Source organism: Triturus cristatus, chromosome 4_2, assembly GCF_964204655.1.
Source record: "Triturus cristatus chromosome 4_2, aTriCri1.1, whole genome shotgun sequence".
Classification (NCBI taxonomy): Eukaryota; Metazoa; Chordata; class Amphibia; order Caudata; family Salamandridae; genus Triturus; species Triturus cristatus.
Window position 1 is genome coordinate 834,181,823 of NC_140586.1, and position 15,749 is coordinate 834,197,571.

Below are 15,749 nucleotides of genomic sequence, written 5' to 3' on the forward strand. Positions count from 1 at the left end.
TAGATGGTTTCTTATGTTTGGACATTCAATTTGATTGGGACAGATATACCCATACTGGTAGTGGATGTGCGATCCCCCCGATACTACAGCTACCATTTAAATAAAGTTATCCATGTGGGGTTGAGCATTCTCTACTGGGACACTTGGCAAACCCCTGTTAGCTTCCTCCTACCCTGCCACTCTGTTGTTAAATGTACAGTACCCAGACTTGGCCTACTGTTTTCTTTTGGTGTTGTTTTTAAAGAATACATTAATGTGCCGGAACAGATCTGTACCTTGTGGATGCGCAAAAGGTATCCCTTGGTGAAATCCTTAATACATAACTTAACAAACTCAAACGAATCATAAAATTAATCTAATAGGCAATAGGACTGGACTGGATACCCATTTCTCCCATTTGGGCCACTATTCTTCGTTCTTTAAATCATTAAGATATTAATGGTGTTTGTATTACAGCAACCACAGAAGAAAAGAATGTGCTTGTAGACTTTATGCATCAATATCTGAGTTTTGAATTCCTCGTTTACAGATGTAAACCTAAAATACTGTATCTCAATGTAAGTTTTATTATCTAAATATATATTTACAACTTATATTAGATTGATAATCATAACTTCTTTTTGAGACCGTAGCTTGTACGATTGGTGTAATATGAGTACTGGCCTCACATGTAAGGCTCTGTAACCTAAGCAGTAGCTCTGTTGTATGGTTGTTTGAGTCTATAAATTATGTAGGTCTGCAAACCATACAGCTCTGCTTTACAAGGCTGTAACATGTGTAACTCTACTTTCTACAGCTTGAGATTGTGAGCTTTGTGTAGTAGATTTGGAAGGGGTCGATGGAAAAATTAAAGTTAAGTGGAAAACAGTAGCAAAGAAAAATGCTATAACATTTAATATGCCCTTTGAATTTGCGGTTTCTAAAATGCATCTACCCCTTACAGCGCTCTGGACATTTGATATGTCAACTGGGTATGGAAATACATGCTGTTCACTCCATTTTCTCCTTGTTTTTTGGTGGAGGTAAACTAGAATCAACCGAGGTAGTAGGCCAGACTTGCTAGGCGCACCATGAACTCGCATATTTCATGAGTGCTCCATCGGAACCTATGACTTTGAAATCAATATACTTGTATAGCATTTATTAAATGTACAATTTGGTCATGTCAAATTTATTTACCCTCTGATCCCTTAAAGTACTAACTCCAAACCTGACCTAGGAAGGTTTTGTTATTGCTATACAGTTCCATTTATATTAATGTTCTGACAACTGTACTTTGAAATGTGTAATTGGCGCCAATTTTCTCAAACTGTCCTTGAGGAGAGAATTACCAAATCCTCTATAAAACTGTAGTTAAATTGGGGCTTATTTTTCAATTTGATTGTGATTTTCCATATGCCACAACTCATGATAAGAGCCCATTGCGGGAGAAACTCCAAACCTCCTTGCATTTAAATCTTATCAGGTTTTGACCAAGTTTACTGGCTCAATGTGCTATGATGTGCAGTACTTGACACTAACATTCCGTTTCCACTTGTTCCAGGAGGGTCATTTCTATCTCTGCTGTATGGTTGTTTTTGAACTATGTTCAGTTGTGGCTTTAAAATGACCCATTTGTCACCCTTTTTCACTTCTGAGAAGGAACGACAGCATGAAAAACTTTTTTGTGGTTTAAAATATCACTGTCAATACAGCACCAGTTTCAAATGCTATCTCTTCCAGCCTGCCTCGCCTCTCCACATACACTTCTTTGTCTTTGCCCAAAAAGACTGGCTACGGCCCTGACAGTACTCAGGATTAAACCCAGAGCGGGCCCCCCTCTGTGTACCTTGCAGGGGGGCCCGGCCCCTTCAACTTTCGTTACGCCACTGCCACCATTCGATTTTTCCCCGATTTCATGCTCCAGGTCCAGCAACAAAGACGTACCTTCGATGCGTTGAAAAGGGCCTTCCGGGAAGAGAACGTGAAATACATGATGCTATATCCAGCAAAACTTAAGATCCTCGCCGAGGGGAAATCCTATTTCTTCAACTCGCCGGACGAGGCAAGCGACTGGCTGGAAGGCTGGAGGACGGTTAGGTGGAAGGGGGTAAGAACTCGATAATTTACTACGAAAGAGCAAGGCACAGTGCGGCGAGATGTAGACCCCACGCCCGACACTCCTGCCCAGCGGCAAAGTACAGATAAGTGAATAGGAGGGGGAAATACAATAACCAGAGACCTTTCCTTCCCTATACTCGGCTTGGGGTGGAACCGGGGGGACTCAGGGGTGGCAATGTGTAGAGAATAAAAAACTGGCAAAGAGTGACATTTGGAATTCAACAGACAATAATAGTTATAGAGACTCAGGATGCCCTAGCATAATTTATCTGCTTAGGGCCTGCAGGCAGAGATGCTCTCAGAAGGAGTAATGGGGTTTTGTAACATTCAACAGCAAAAATGATTCTATTTCATGCTGGAGGCTGGCTCACCACCCTACACTAAGTGTTATCATTGCGCTGTTAGGGCAACAGGCACTCTACATGTTGGGGAGATGGGAGGTTTCCTACTCACCTAGCAGGGCTGCAGGGAGGGGGGAGTTGGGTACATTGTTTAATCTTGTTGTTTGCTATTGTACCGTTGCTCAAGACAGATACGACTGCATGTTGACGCTGGGCCAATCGGGGAGGCGGGACATTCTGCGGCTACCAACTGTCATGGCCACGATATGGGTGAATCAGCTAACATTCGCGCCTGGACCTGGAATATGAATGGACTGGAAATTAAAATTAAACGGACACTTGTTCTTCAGTATATTAAGCGGCATGCCCCAGACGTAGTAATGACTCAAGAGACACACCTCCGAGGGAGCTGAAATAGACCCCTAGACTGTTTTGTGTACAGACTGGTGGCTCACTCAGGGTACTCGAGTGATGCCCGGGGATAGGAATTTTGATTTGAAACATATTGCCCTTCACCATAGACGGTACCTGGTGTGATGAAGTTGGCTGCTGCGTGGCGGTGGCGGGCAGATGGGAGGGGTGCTGGTTCTATACTCCTCCGAGGCTCCAGATAATCACCCTCCCAAAGATCAGCGCGTTTCTAGTAGGGCTTCCCACAGGCACCCTTTTGGTGGGAGGAGATGCTAACGTGGTTTTGGATCCTGAGCTAGACCGCTCCAGTGCACAGGCGGGTCAGAAAGGAGAGTGGGCCCTCTTTAGCTTCCTGACCACCATGGGTTTGGTGGACCTCTGGCAGAGGAATAACACTCAGAAACAGCAATATATCTATTACTCAGAATGACATGGCTCCTTCTCAAGAATCGATTATTTATTTACACAAAATGATATGGTGGGAGAATTTTCATCACCAATACATATGGCTTGAGGCATCTCGGACCATCCCCAGTGGTCGTTATTGTCCGGGGTCCGTTCATCAGCAGAGCATCATTTCCGAAGAACGACCCCTGGCGGTTACGAGACCCCACACTGAGAGATAAACTGTGTGAAGGAACCGACCTTTACTTTAAAGAAAATGTAGGATCGGTGGAATCGCATCAGACCATCTGGGAGGCCTACAAAACTGTACTGAGGGGTCAGGCTCAGGCGGTAATAAGGAGCAAGAGAAAAGAGGAGGCATTACAAATAAGGTTGTTAGAACAAGTAATACTTCAAATTGAAGGGGAGGTGGCTGCCAGTGGGGTGCGGACCGGCGGCATGAATTAGCTTTGCTTCAGCGGGAGCTGCGTGCCTTTGCTGATGGCGATGCGAATCCCTTTTGGAACCAATATCAAAATTGGTAGATTTTTTCCTAAAACCATTTATCCAAGAGGTACCCTCATTCATACGTGACACGACTGATTTTATTAACCAATTGGAACAATCAGTGTTTGAACAAAACGGACATCATCTAGTCACACTAGATGTTGTCTCGTTGTATACCCAAATACCTCAGGATGAAGGACTGGCAGTTATAAACTTATATTTGGAGAGTAGACCAAGACCAACAAGAGTACCTACAGAATTTATTATGGACCTAGCAGGCTTCGCCCTTAAGAAGAACTATTTCAACTTTAAAGGAGACTTCTATTACCAAATAAGAGGAGTAGCAATGGGTTGCCCATTTGCTCCGGAACTGGCAGTCCTCTTCATGGCAAAGTATGAAGAAAAATTCGTCTATAATGACAACCCATTTTCCCAATACATTGGGAAATGGGTCCGTTATATAGACGATGTTTTTATGATTTGGACCGGCACCGAATACAACCTGGACTTGTTTCATGACTGGCTTAACAACCGAACGGAAGACATAAAATTCAGTCTGAACCATTCAAAGACCAAGATACCTTTTCTAGATGTGGAGGTATATCCAGCAAACAATGGACTAGTGACTACGTTATTTAAAAAACCAACAGACCGCAATAAAGCACTACATTTTTCAAGCAGCCATCCCAGGAATCTAAGAGAGAATTTGCCCTACGGGCAATTTCTCAGGATTAGAAGCAATTGTTTTTACAAGGATGAATATGTTCTACATGCAAGCAATCTGCTGGAAAATTTAAAAAAGAGAGGATACCCGAAAAAATTATTGAAAAAAGCCATGAAAAGAGCATGGTGGACACCACGAGAGGAGCTTCTAACACAGAAAGTCAAATCCCCTCTCAAGAAGATAGTGTGCGTTTCAACATTCTGTCCAAACTCAAATTCAATAAAGAAGATTATTTGCCAAAATTGGCACTTAGTTAAGAACTTAGACCCCTCTTTGAGCGATTATCCACTTTTCGCTTTCAAAAAAGATCGCAGTATTGCTAACCAAATAGTGCGAGCATCCATGCCAATAACAACCAAAAAATCACTAAGAGAATATGTTGGCCTCCCTCCAATAACTGGCCATCATAAATGCGGCACATGTGCTTGTTGTCCGTCCACCGAAGAAGGTGTTTTGTTTGTACATAATTCAATCTACTGGAAACATGAATGCTTCACAAATTGTAAGAGCAAAAATGTGATATATGCAATCCGCTGCCCCTGTGGCCAACTGTACATAGGCAAAACCAGTCAGGAAATCAGAGTCCGAATTTCACAACACAAATCACGGATCAATAAAAATGTGCAAAATGCTCCACTTGTCCATCATTGGAAAACACACAACCATCAAATAACAGATCTAAAATGGACTGTCATTTCGAAAGTGGAATATGACTCAAGAGGAGGCGACCTAGAACGCCAATTATCAAGGCGTGAAGCAATGCTTATAGTGAAATTCAACACAGCTATGAATGGTCTGAACGAATTATCAGAAATATACAATCTTGGATAAAATACCCTGCTGGAAGATGTTATCCACCTCCAATCATACCTAGAGTCTGATACCCATCGAATATAGGATGGTTTCAGTATGAATGACTCATAGGAAGAAATGAACTCTAAGATATATGCCCTCAACCGCTCCTTTATTGCGCAGAACCTGAACTGTTCAACAGTTGAGACACAGGTCAAATCTAAATTGGACAATAAAGATTCTCAATCCAAAAAAGAGAGATACACTATGAGTTTTTATTGAGCCCAACATTCACGAAAGTTTCAAAAGACGACAGAAAATATGTATACCTTCAAAGCCCTAGAAAAGTGCTCCTCGATATTTGTTAATTATAAGAACACGCCTGCGGAAACCCACACCGCAACGTATTAACTCGAGTCTCTTTTCCTGTTAAACGATAGTTACTACATTACCCAGAAGGCACGAGTTGCGCGAGATGCGGTTATAATCACACGAGAACTGGGGGAGCAAAGCGGAAGTTAACCTTCTCTGAGTTTGAAGAGAGCGAACAAACAGACACAGGTACGCTGAAGACACACAGAAAAAACTAAAGTTATCTCGCTTCAAAAGTGGAAAGACGCATTTACGAGTCTGTCTTTCCCGTTACAGAGATTAAATCACGTCGGAGCAGACATCACTAAAAGAGGCAACACGGGAAGAGATTATCCCCTTCGGAAGCTCCACGATTTAAGGTATGCGACCTCATAAAATTGCCTCCCTGTCCCGCCCAATGCGCTCCCGCTTAACGGACCTGAACAAACTTTGAACGCTGTGCACGTTTATCGCTTTTATTTCAATCAAAGCACGTTATTTGCCATCAGAAGCAGCCCTACAACTCACGCTTGCCTAGGCAAAATGTTTTTTGAAAAACTTCAAGCAAGCAATGCAGAGAAGCTTTGTCTTACTTTTAAAATAAAGTAGAGTCCATTGACACTACGTGGCTCACACTCTTCCTTTCACTTTTCAGATTAAACCCACTTCGTCATTGCTGCACGTAAGCATACAAGATGAATGTCACTAGTATGAATGGGCGTTTTCTACCCTTGAGTATTTAATATGGTGTAGTTGAAATTGGATTTTTTGGTTTATATCGTTTTTTAGATCATAGACATCAAGAGGTCTTGTGGATGACTCATTGAGCACCAATCACAGGTATTTTCGAATATGAATAACGCTGTTGCAAAATAGAGGAGGAGACAGTCTAGTAAGACCCCCCTTGTTTTCTGTTTTCAGCTCCCAGGTCCTGATGATAGCCCCGGTTGTAGAAGGGGCTTGAAACGCGTCGACCCTAGACCTTTGGCCTAAAGGACTCCAAGAATTACTTGAAAGAATACTATATTGTGTTTACGGAGTTTAACACTGCTCTATGGCCCTATCCAAATTTATGTCTTTGAAGTGATTATTGAATTTGTCAGTTGTGTTTGTTTGTTTCTGGACTGTCCAGTTTGGTATGGGAGTGAATGTAGATATGAATGTTTTGAAATGAATGCAGTATGTAAATAAGGAGGATAAGATAAGTTTGTCTATATATGTACAGTTATCAATTTGTGCTATTTGTTCAAATTAAGTCGTGTAAATACACCATGATTACATGGTGAATATAAAGAAAAATATCCAAAACTGATTGATTAAATCGACTGAAAAAGTGGTTGTTGTTCCTTTTGTTGCTTTTCAAAATGTTCCCACATAAAAAAAGTGGATTGAAAGTCTAATATCAGTACTGGTATTCTTGTTGTTACTTATGATGGCGATGCGCTAGCATACGCTCTGGCAACACAGCACCGACTGTATGATGTGGGCGACAAGGCCTCTAGACTATTAGCCTGGCTTGCAAAACGAGACAGGGAATGACCATGGGTGGTCAGGATTAGAGACAAAGCTGGGGCACTCCAAATGTCCAATGTGGGAATAGCAGAGGCTTCGCACTATGAAAGCGTCTACTCGCCGGTGAGTACAAGATCCGAGAGTGATTGTGACAAGCTGCTGAAAGACTTTTCATTGCTAACATTGTCCGCAGAGGTGCGGGAGGCCTTAGACACCGACCTAACAGAGGAGGAACAGTCCAATGCCCTGGGATCCTTAAAATCAGGGAAGGCAGTAGGTCCAAATGGTCTCCCAATTGAGCTATACAAAAGCCTTGCCTCCAAAATAATATCACCAATACAAAACATGCTGGTCGAAGTCCGTGAGGAGGGACAGTTGCCTGCGGACCAGCGTGCGGCCTCCATCGTGGTCATACAGAAGGCTGGCAGGCCTCCAGACCAGTGCAGTTCTTACCGGCCAATTCCTTTGCTCAACGTGGAGGCAAAGGCCTTGGCCAATAGACTGGCATCCGTCATCACTACTGTAATCCACGTGGATCAATCCGGCTTTATGCCCAGTAGAAGTACTCGTCACAACTTGCGGAGACTCTATGAAGTGCTCCACCTGACAAAGGACCACTCCTCCCAGCAGACGGCATTGATGGTGCTGGATGCCTCGATGGCCTTTGATAGTATAGAATGGCCTTACTTATTCGCAGTGCTCTCCAGGCTGGGCTTTGGCCCCAATTTTTGTAGTTGGGTGAGACTGCTTTACCAAGGCCCACTGGCCCAAGTAAGAGTCAATCGAGCACTGTCTAGACTTTTCCAGGTGCGAAGGGGCACCAGATAGGGCTGTCCCCTATCGTCATTGCTGTTTGCCCTAGCATTAGAGCCATTGGTGCATTGGATCAGGATGGATCAGATGATTCGGGGCATGCATATTTTTGAGTTGTTCGGGAGCTATTCTGGATACTCTATAAATTGGACCAAGTCGGTGGTCTTCCTGCTGTCTCCCCCTACCCCTCAAGGCTGCTGGTGAGGTGTATAGCTCCAGTCGTGAGGGAAGGTTTTAAATACCTGGGCATTCATATCACCCGTGACCACCAGTTGTTCCTGAAGAGAAACCTCACCACCCAACTTGACAGGCTTCATACTGATACACTGCATTGGCGCACCTTGCCACTGTCCCTCAGGGGTAGAGCCACCTTGTACAAAATGATGGCCCTGCCACGCCTTTTGTATATCCGTCAGAACACCCCATACCCTGTCCCCCGACAGTCTTTAAGCGCATGGCTCAAGAGATTTAGGCATTGTTGTGGCAGAGTGGTTCACCCAGGATAGCACTACACAAGCTGCAGAAAGGGGTTTACGATGGCGGCCTAGCAGTCCAAGATATTAGGCTATACTACTGGGCCTCACAGCTACTAGTTATAAATTACTGGGTCTATGCAGACAAGGGAGAACCGGCTCACAGGGTAGATAGAGACGCAAAGCCAGGAGGGAGTTGCGAACCACTCCTATAAGCCTGTTGGGCAAGCCCAGAATGGCCTATGCATACTGAGACTGTGGAGGCGTGTTGGAGCGAGGCAAACAGGTTTCTGGGATGGCAGGGTGTTAGAAATGGGATCTCTGGCTGGCTAAGGCTTGCGCCAAAGTCTGACAGAAACCACCACTCTAGTCAGGGCTGGGGAGTTACACGCCAAAGATAACCCCTGCTCACCCCCTTGGTAGCTTGGCACGAGCAGACAGGCTTATCCCTGAGGCGATGTGTAAAGCGTTTGCGCGCGCACCCAGCAACAACACCCAAGGCCCACCACAAAGGAAACTCCACACAAGGTATTCTATAAAAATAGCCTTTGTATTATACACAACACATTAGATAAAAACACACACTCTACAATGTGCCAACAGGCACGGGCAGAATTTACAAGGGATTATATATACAGGGGACAGGGTCACATGGACCACTGTCAGGAATTAGCACTTAGAACATAGGAATAATACTGTAGTACAAAATAACATATGTAGCACACAACCAGTAACTACTGGTAACCAGAAAGTACCACCTACGCAACCCTAACCACCTTAGGAAAATATTGCGCAGGGAATCAGGACCTCACTAGCACCACCTGTGTTAGGGAGAAAACAACCACCTAAGTATCACAATACCTGTAGGGGTCTAAGCACATAAACACATGATGCATAACATTCAGAGGTGTAGAGCAAAGCACATGACGCAAAAACACATTCAGAGGTGCAGAACAGGTACAATGGCGCCAAAACTCACATTAGCCACTACCTGTGGCAGTCCCTAGGCCAACTGGCCTTGAAGGGGCAAGGACGCCCTGTGTCTAAATGTTAGGGCAAGGCTGCGCAAGCTGCGCCAGCCAAAGTGTACCGGGGCACAACCTAAACGTGGCAGCTGCCCACTAAGTGCTGGGCAGCTGTATGGACTGAGGCCTGGGCACCTCCGGGCCCTCAGAACAATAAAGAAATGCCCCCGTTAGAGCCTCACAGGCTCAATAAACAAATGTGCCCCTAAAACGTGGTGGGAGCCTCGTGGGCTCTAGGCAACCAATGCGCCATCGTTGGAGTCCCTCTGGACTCGGGAATACTGCCCCAAACCGTTGGAGCCTTCCCGGCTCTGAAACAAACAATATGCCCCCGGTCGTTGGAGCGCTCTGAGCGCTCTGCGCAACCACTGCTGGCCTCGTTGGAGCCTCGTGGGCTCGGAACCACTCACTGTCAGCACGTTGGAGCGTCTCACGCTCAGAAACAAAGAACAATGCCCCCTTCAGGTATTGGAGTCCCTACGGACTCTAAATCAACACTGGCCCCCACCGTTGGAGTCCTGCTCGGAGGACTCGAAAGAAGAATGCCCCCGCAGTTGGAGCGTCACGCGCTCTTAATTAGCCAGGGTCCCCATACATAAGAGCCTTCTCTGGGCTCTAGAGGACTACTGCCTTCGCTGGGGCGGACTCGCAGGGGGGTCGCTACCGGTCAGAGCATCCCGCCCCAGCCCTCACTCACCAGTTCGGGCGGCTCTCCCGGTCTTTCGGACCGGACGGTGCTTCTCCTGTGGAGCCTCCGAGGCTCAAGGGTCATCGGGGTCGGGACAGCCGGCACTAGAGAGCTCCCGCTCCTCGGGGGCTCTTTCTCTCTCTGTTCCCGGCGGCCTCCCCTCGTTCACCGGAGCACGGGGTGGCCTCCCGTAGACTTCCGGCTTCGCCTGCTTCCACCCGTCGATGCGGAGATCCTCGGGGTCGTTTCCCCACGTTGCCGGGCAACCGCGACGGCTGGGCCAATCCCAGCGCGGGGGGGGTGATGACGACAGCGAACTCCCGGGCTGCCGGCGGTGAACTAGATACCGGCTTTTCCCGAAGCGCGGGGTGGGCTCCCGCCCTCGGTTTACAGAATAACGTGACGGGAATAAGCGGGGTGGCACCCGCCACCGGAATAATCAACTAAGCGGGGTGGGCACCCGCCATCAGAAACAAAGCGCTCCTGGCGCCAAGGGCACAGAAACAGGCGCTCTCTGCGCCGAAGGCAATTCCAGCGCTTTGAGGCACTGGAGGCTTCAGCGAGGCACACAGGAAGGCGCTCCTCTATGCTGGTGTCCTAAACAAAGCGCTCCCAGCGCTACCAGTCGAATAAAAGCGCTCCCAGGCGCTTAGGGCTGCAAAAAGCGCTCCCAGCGCTTTAAGAATGATAATAAAGTCCAGCAACAAATGGTCCTTCAAGAGCAGGGGGGCAAGGCTGGACCCAGAGCCAGCTCACTGGGCCTCCAGGCAGGGAGGTAGTCCAAGTGGCGGTCCTCTGGTCCAGCAGCAGCAGCAGCCCCCCTCAGGTAAGATCCTGGCAGAGAACAGTTTCTGTGGGGACACAGCCCCATTTTTATACAGGCAAACCCTTTGTTCTGGGTTCAGGGTGAGGGGGAAAACCAGTCGCAGCTGGTTGGGGAGCACCCTTGATGTGCTCAGCCCCTCACTCTATTCACTGGCAGGGCTAGGGTCGTCAGTCGCACCACAGGGGGCGGGGCCAGCATTGTGTGTGGAAAACCCTGTCCCATTCAGGACCCAGGTGTACTCCTCCCACCCATCTAGCTGCTGATCTCCCCATTCACCACTGGGTGACTCATCCTGACTCTGGGGAATCCCTAGCCCGTCACATGACATGACCAGCCAATCACGCAACAGACACACTGCACACAGAAGTGCCCACTTCTAGAAGTGGCACTTCCACACTAGGTACATGCACGCCGCACACATCATCGCGCAGCATTCACTCCCACGAGTCCGCACATACCAAACTCGGGCCTGCACACCCCACGCATCAGGAACTACTAGGGACACATACACTCCCCATGCATTCCTATGGGAGGGCAGGCCTATCTCACCACATGCACTCAGAGCACGCACGCACTTTACCCTGGGACACAGGGAAAGTGCGCAGAGACCAAACAATTACCACACCAAGTCACCAATAAAAAGCCAAAAAGTCCAGGGGTGAACCTGCCAGAAGGGCCAAGTCCAACACAGGGCAAATTAACCAGCATGATGCCCCTGTGGGCCGGAGACCGACTGAGAGAGGTGGCCACACTGGGGGGCTTTAGGGGCTGGCAGACCATAGGCATTGAACTTTTGGGAGACGTGTGGAGGAGCGGCGCTCCTCTTCCCTTCGAGGATCTACAACAAGAATATAGCTTGAATCTGGCTCAAAGATTTCCCTATCTGAGACTTAGGCACACCCTGCAGAGACACAAACAGTGGGGCACAGTCATGCCCAACCATTTCCCTTTAGAGGGACTGCCAGCGTGAGGGCTTCTTTTTTCATATTTTATGGGAATGCCTCAGAGTCACCCAGTTCTAGCAGAGAGTCACGATAATAATGTCAAAAGTGTCTGGAACAGAGGTTCCAAAGGACGCCAAATGGCTCCTTCTAATGATCAGAGGATAGACAAACCAACCCAGATATGTCAGCCTCTAGCTGGCGCTGGCCGCAGGTATCGCAAAATGAAACATCGCCAGGTGCTGAGGCGTCCCCTAACCCCGTCAGTGACTGAGTGGGAGAGAGATCTAGATTAGTGCCAGTGGTCGGAGGAGACTGTGTATAAAAGTAGGGTGTGTGTCATGAAATGGGAGACTATATGGGCACGATGGCGCAAATACAGGAAGACATAGTGGTATCGGGGACCTCCACCCTAGCGTCATCCAATATGTAATGTATGACAAAACCCTCTATGTTCTCTCACTTCCTGCTCCGGTGAACAGCCATTAGTACGCGGCTGTTTGTACGCATGCCATCACTTTGCAAGCGTTACTACGCTTGCGATGTCACAACGCATACCATTAGTACGCATGCTGTTACATCGCAAGTGTTGTTACAAAACATGCGTTGTAATTGTATGCGCTATCGTCATCGTTATTTTTAAGGCGCATCCGTTTCCAGACCCATCCATTTCCAGACGAGGCAGGAAGCCGGAGCAGAGAGGAACCACGCGAGAAGAGAGGGACCACGAGGAGAGAGAGGTAAGTAGGGATGTGTAGTTTTCAGGGTCGTGCAGGGGGTAGTGCTTAAGGTTGTAGTGTTGCCTTTGTGTAGTGTAGTGTACAGTAGTGTAATTGTGTTGAGGGTAGTGTAGGAGGTTGTAGGGGTAGTGTTTTAGGGTTTAGGGTAGTGTTGTGGTGTTTGTGTAGTGTAGGTTAGTGTTTTAGGGTTTAGGGTAGTGTTGGGGGGTCATGCAGGGTAGTGTTTGTGTAGGGACAGGAATGGGTGAAGGAGGAAGGACGTGTAGGGGTAGTGTTTTAGGGTTGTGTAGTGGTGTTTAATTAGTGTAGGGTAGTGTAGGGTTTGAGTGTTAGGGTAGTGTTGTGATATAAATAGTTAATGAAAAAGTGTATAAATAGTGAAAGGACTTTATTTGATAAAAATGACAATATGCTGGTACAATTTAGTTTGAAAAGATATTGTTTTTAAAACATTAAGCAAAATTCAATTGTTAAAGAAATGTTATATGTGTTTAATGTTCGTTTTTTAGATCTAAATTAAAAAAAATTAAAGAAAAAATAATGGTTGAGTATCGGACTTAAAAATTATTCAAAAGATGACGGAAATATTAATTTTGAAAAAAGATAGAAATTAGAGTGTATTTAAGAAAATAAGTTGTGAATTTTATTTATTACCGAATAATAAATTAATAGTCGATTTCTTAAATTAATCCCCCACCCAAAACCCATATTTCCTTGTCATCCCGACACAGGGGATTGGTTAATATCTAAAAAAATATATAATTATTACAAGGAAAAAAAGCGTTTCGGTGGCATGCGTAGTAATAAAATGCGTTGAAAAAAGCATTTTTAGTACTTTTCAAAGCAGTTGTGAAATAAAAGCATGCACAGTAGAAACCTGCGAAGTAATGGTATTTCCAAAGTAAAAACGACGAACTAAAAACATGGTTCGCTTAGTAACGACATATATTCCCTGCTCCTAATGACGACTGTTATTGTAATACTGTTCTTTTCATGCCTTAGAAGATGGTATTGTCCTCACCTCTCCTAGGAGGTATTAATGTTACAAATCAACCTTATGATGTGCATGCATATTTGCTTAAAAATGTACTGTCTTCTAAGCTTGTTATACAAAGAGTTTAAAAAAAAAGAATGAAGGTCATGTGACCAAGACCACTGCTGTGGTTGAAATGCGTTCTTTTGCTGCCAGTTAAATAATTACTTGCAGCTGCTGATCGGTGTTGGTTGTGAATCTCTGTTCGTAGTGTAATTTTTTGCTTTATCCTCACGGAGTTTACGCCTGTCATCATTGTTTTTGGCAGGACTGGTTGCATATTGAAGATTTTCCGGAAACTCTTCGTAGACCCTCCTCGATTAGGAGCACCGCGTAACCGGGACCCAGTGGTTACAATCGTTTAGATAACGCGGCGCCCCCCGCAGCAGTTATTGTTCCCGCCACATCCTACGTCCCGCATCGGAGTTATCCTGCGGATTTTCATGATAACCGGAGGGCGGTCTGAGTTTCAGGTAGGAACTCCGGAGCGTGCCTGGTTGTGTGTGAGACATTGCAGTGGCTGATGGGAGAGGTAGTCCTGAGACTTCTGTACGGGCAGTGAGAAGCAAGAACTGAGACTTTTTTCCAAAGATGGCCGGGGAGTGGGTCCGGGAGCGCGAAGAGGCAGCTCTGGACATTTTCAATGACGAGACACCAAATATACTGGCTTCAACCTCGATTTGTTCTGAGGTCAAAAACAAGAGCAATGATATTAAACAGATTATGTACGAATTGGAAAAACTACGGAAATTAGAAGTATCGAAGTGGTGGGAGTGTAAATCACTTCAAAGGTATCTCGATGTAGGACGGATTCCGAGAGGACTGCGGATTCTTGTAGCACCTACATACGAGAACCCAGACCTCAATATGCTAAAAGAATGGACAGAGAACAGCGCCGCATCATCTAGACATATGTTGGAAATTTTAATCAAATATGCTATCAGTGATCGAGAAAAAACGAATTAGATAAGTTCTCTGATAAAGAGGAGTGAGCCAAAGTCCAAACTGAGATGCAAAAAAGACTACCTAAGCACGAGCAATCGATAAAAGATCGCAAAGCGATAACATTTCAAAGAGATAAACGTGACTACTTAAGCGGCAGAATTTATACATTTTCTAAACAATTTAACAACATCCGAAGACAGCAACTATCCTCAGCTGCCGTAGCCCAAAAAAGATCAGCAGAACCCAGTGGATCAGAACTCAGTTCAGAAGTTGAATCAGATGTTGAAGACCTAACATCAGGTATCGCCCCATCTGTAATACAAGAACTTGATTTTTTACGACTAGAGCGTTCAGTGTACCTAAGACCCCGCCCCCCTCGGCAAGAGCAAGCAAACAATGGGAGAAGTCAAAAACCAGGAGGCGGAAGGACAGAAGATGGAGTGGAAGAAACAAGCTCATCAACAAAATCAACAAACATACGCACGAAAAAGAAACAATACTAAGTACAACAATTGATAATACAGTTATCAATCTCACAAACATGATTTGGACTATGAAAGAAAAAGAAATCCTAACATTAGGCCTATCTTGGTGCGCACCAATGAACTTTGATTATGTTCAAACACGTGTTGATCTTTTTCATATTATAAGAAAACTCAAATTGCAAAAATACTTTATGATTACTCCTAAACCAGCTATACAACCAATGACTAACACTAATGCCAATGAATCATCGGGGAATCTTTTTGTGGAGATATGTCGCTTTTGCAAGACATGGCAATACTAGAATCTGGAGAAGACACACAAAGTAATTATTTTAATCTACTAGCCGACGCTGTAGGGTTAGACATCTATAGGAGAAAATCCACTCCTTATAAACCCAAATCGGTTTTTCTTCCAAATATGCCCAGAGACAATATTGACATCTTTGCAGAAAATATGATCAAGGATCTCAAAGAACTTTCTATTAGATCTAGCACTGAATGTATCCGTTCCAACCGCAATCTCAGATGAAAATCTTATACTTAAAATCAAAAAACGCCAAGATGTCGTTGTGAGATGGTCAGATAAAGGTGGAACGTAGTTCTTTGGCCCCTAGAGCAATACAACACGGAAGCGCAAAACCAATTGCAAGATTCAGAG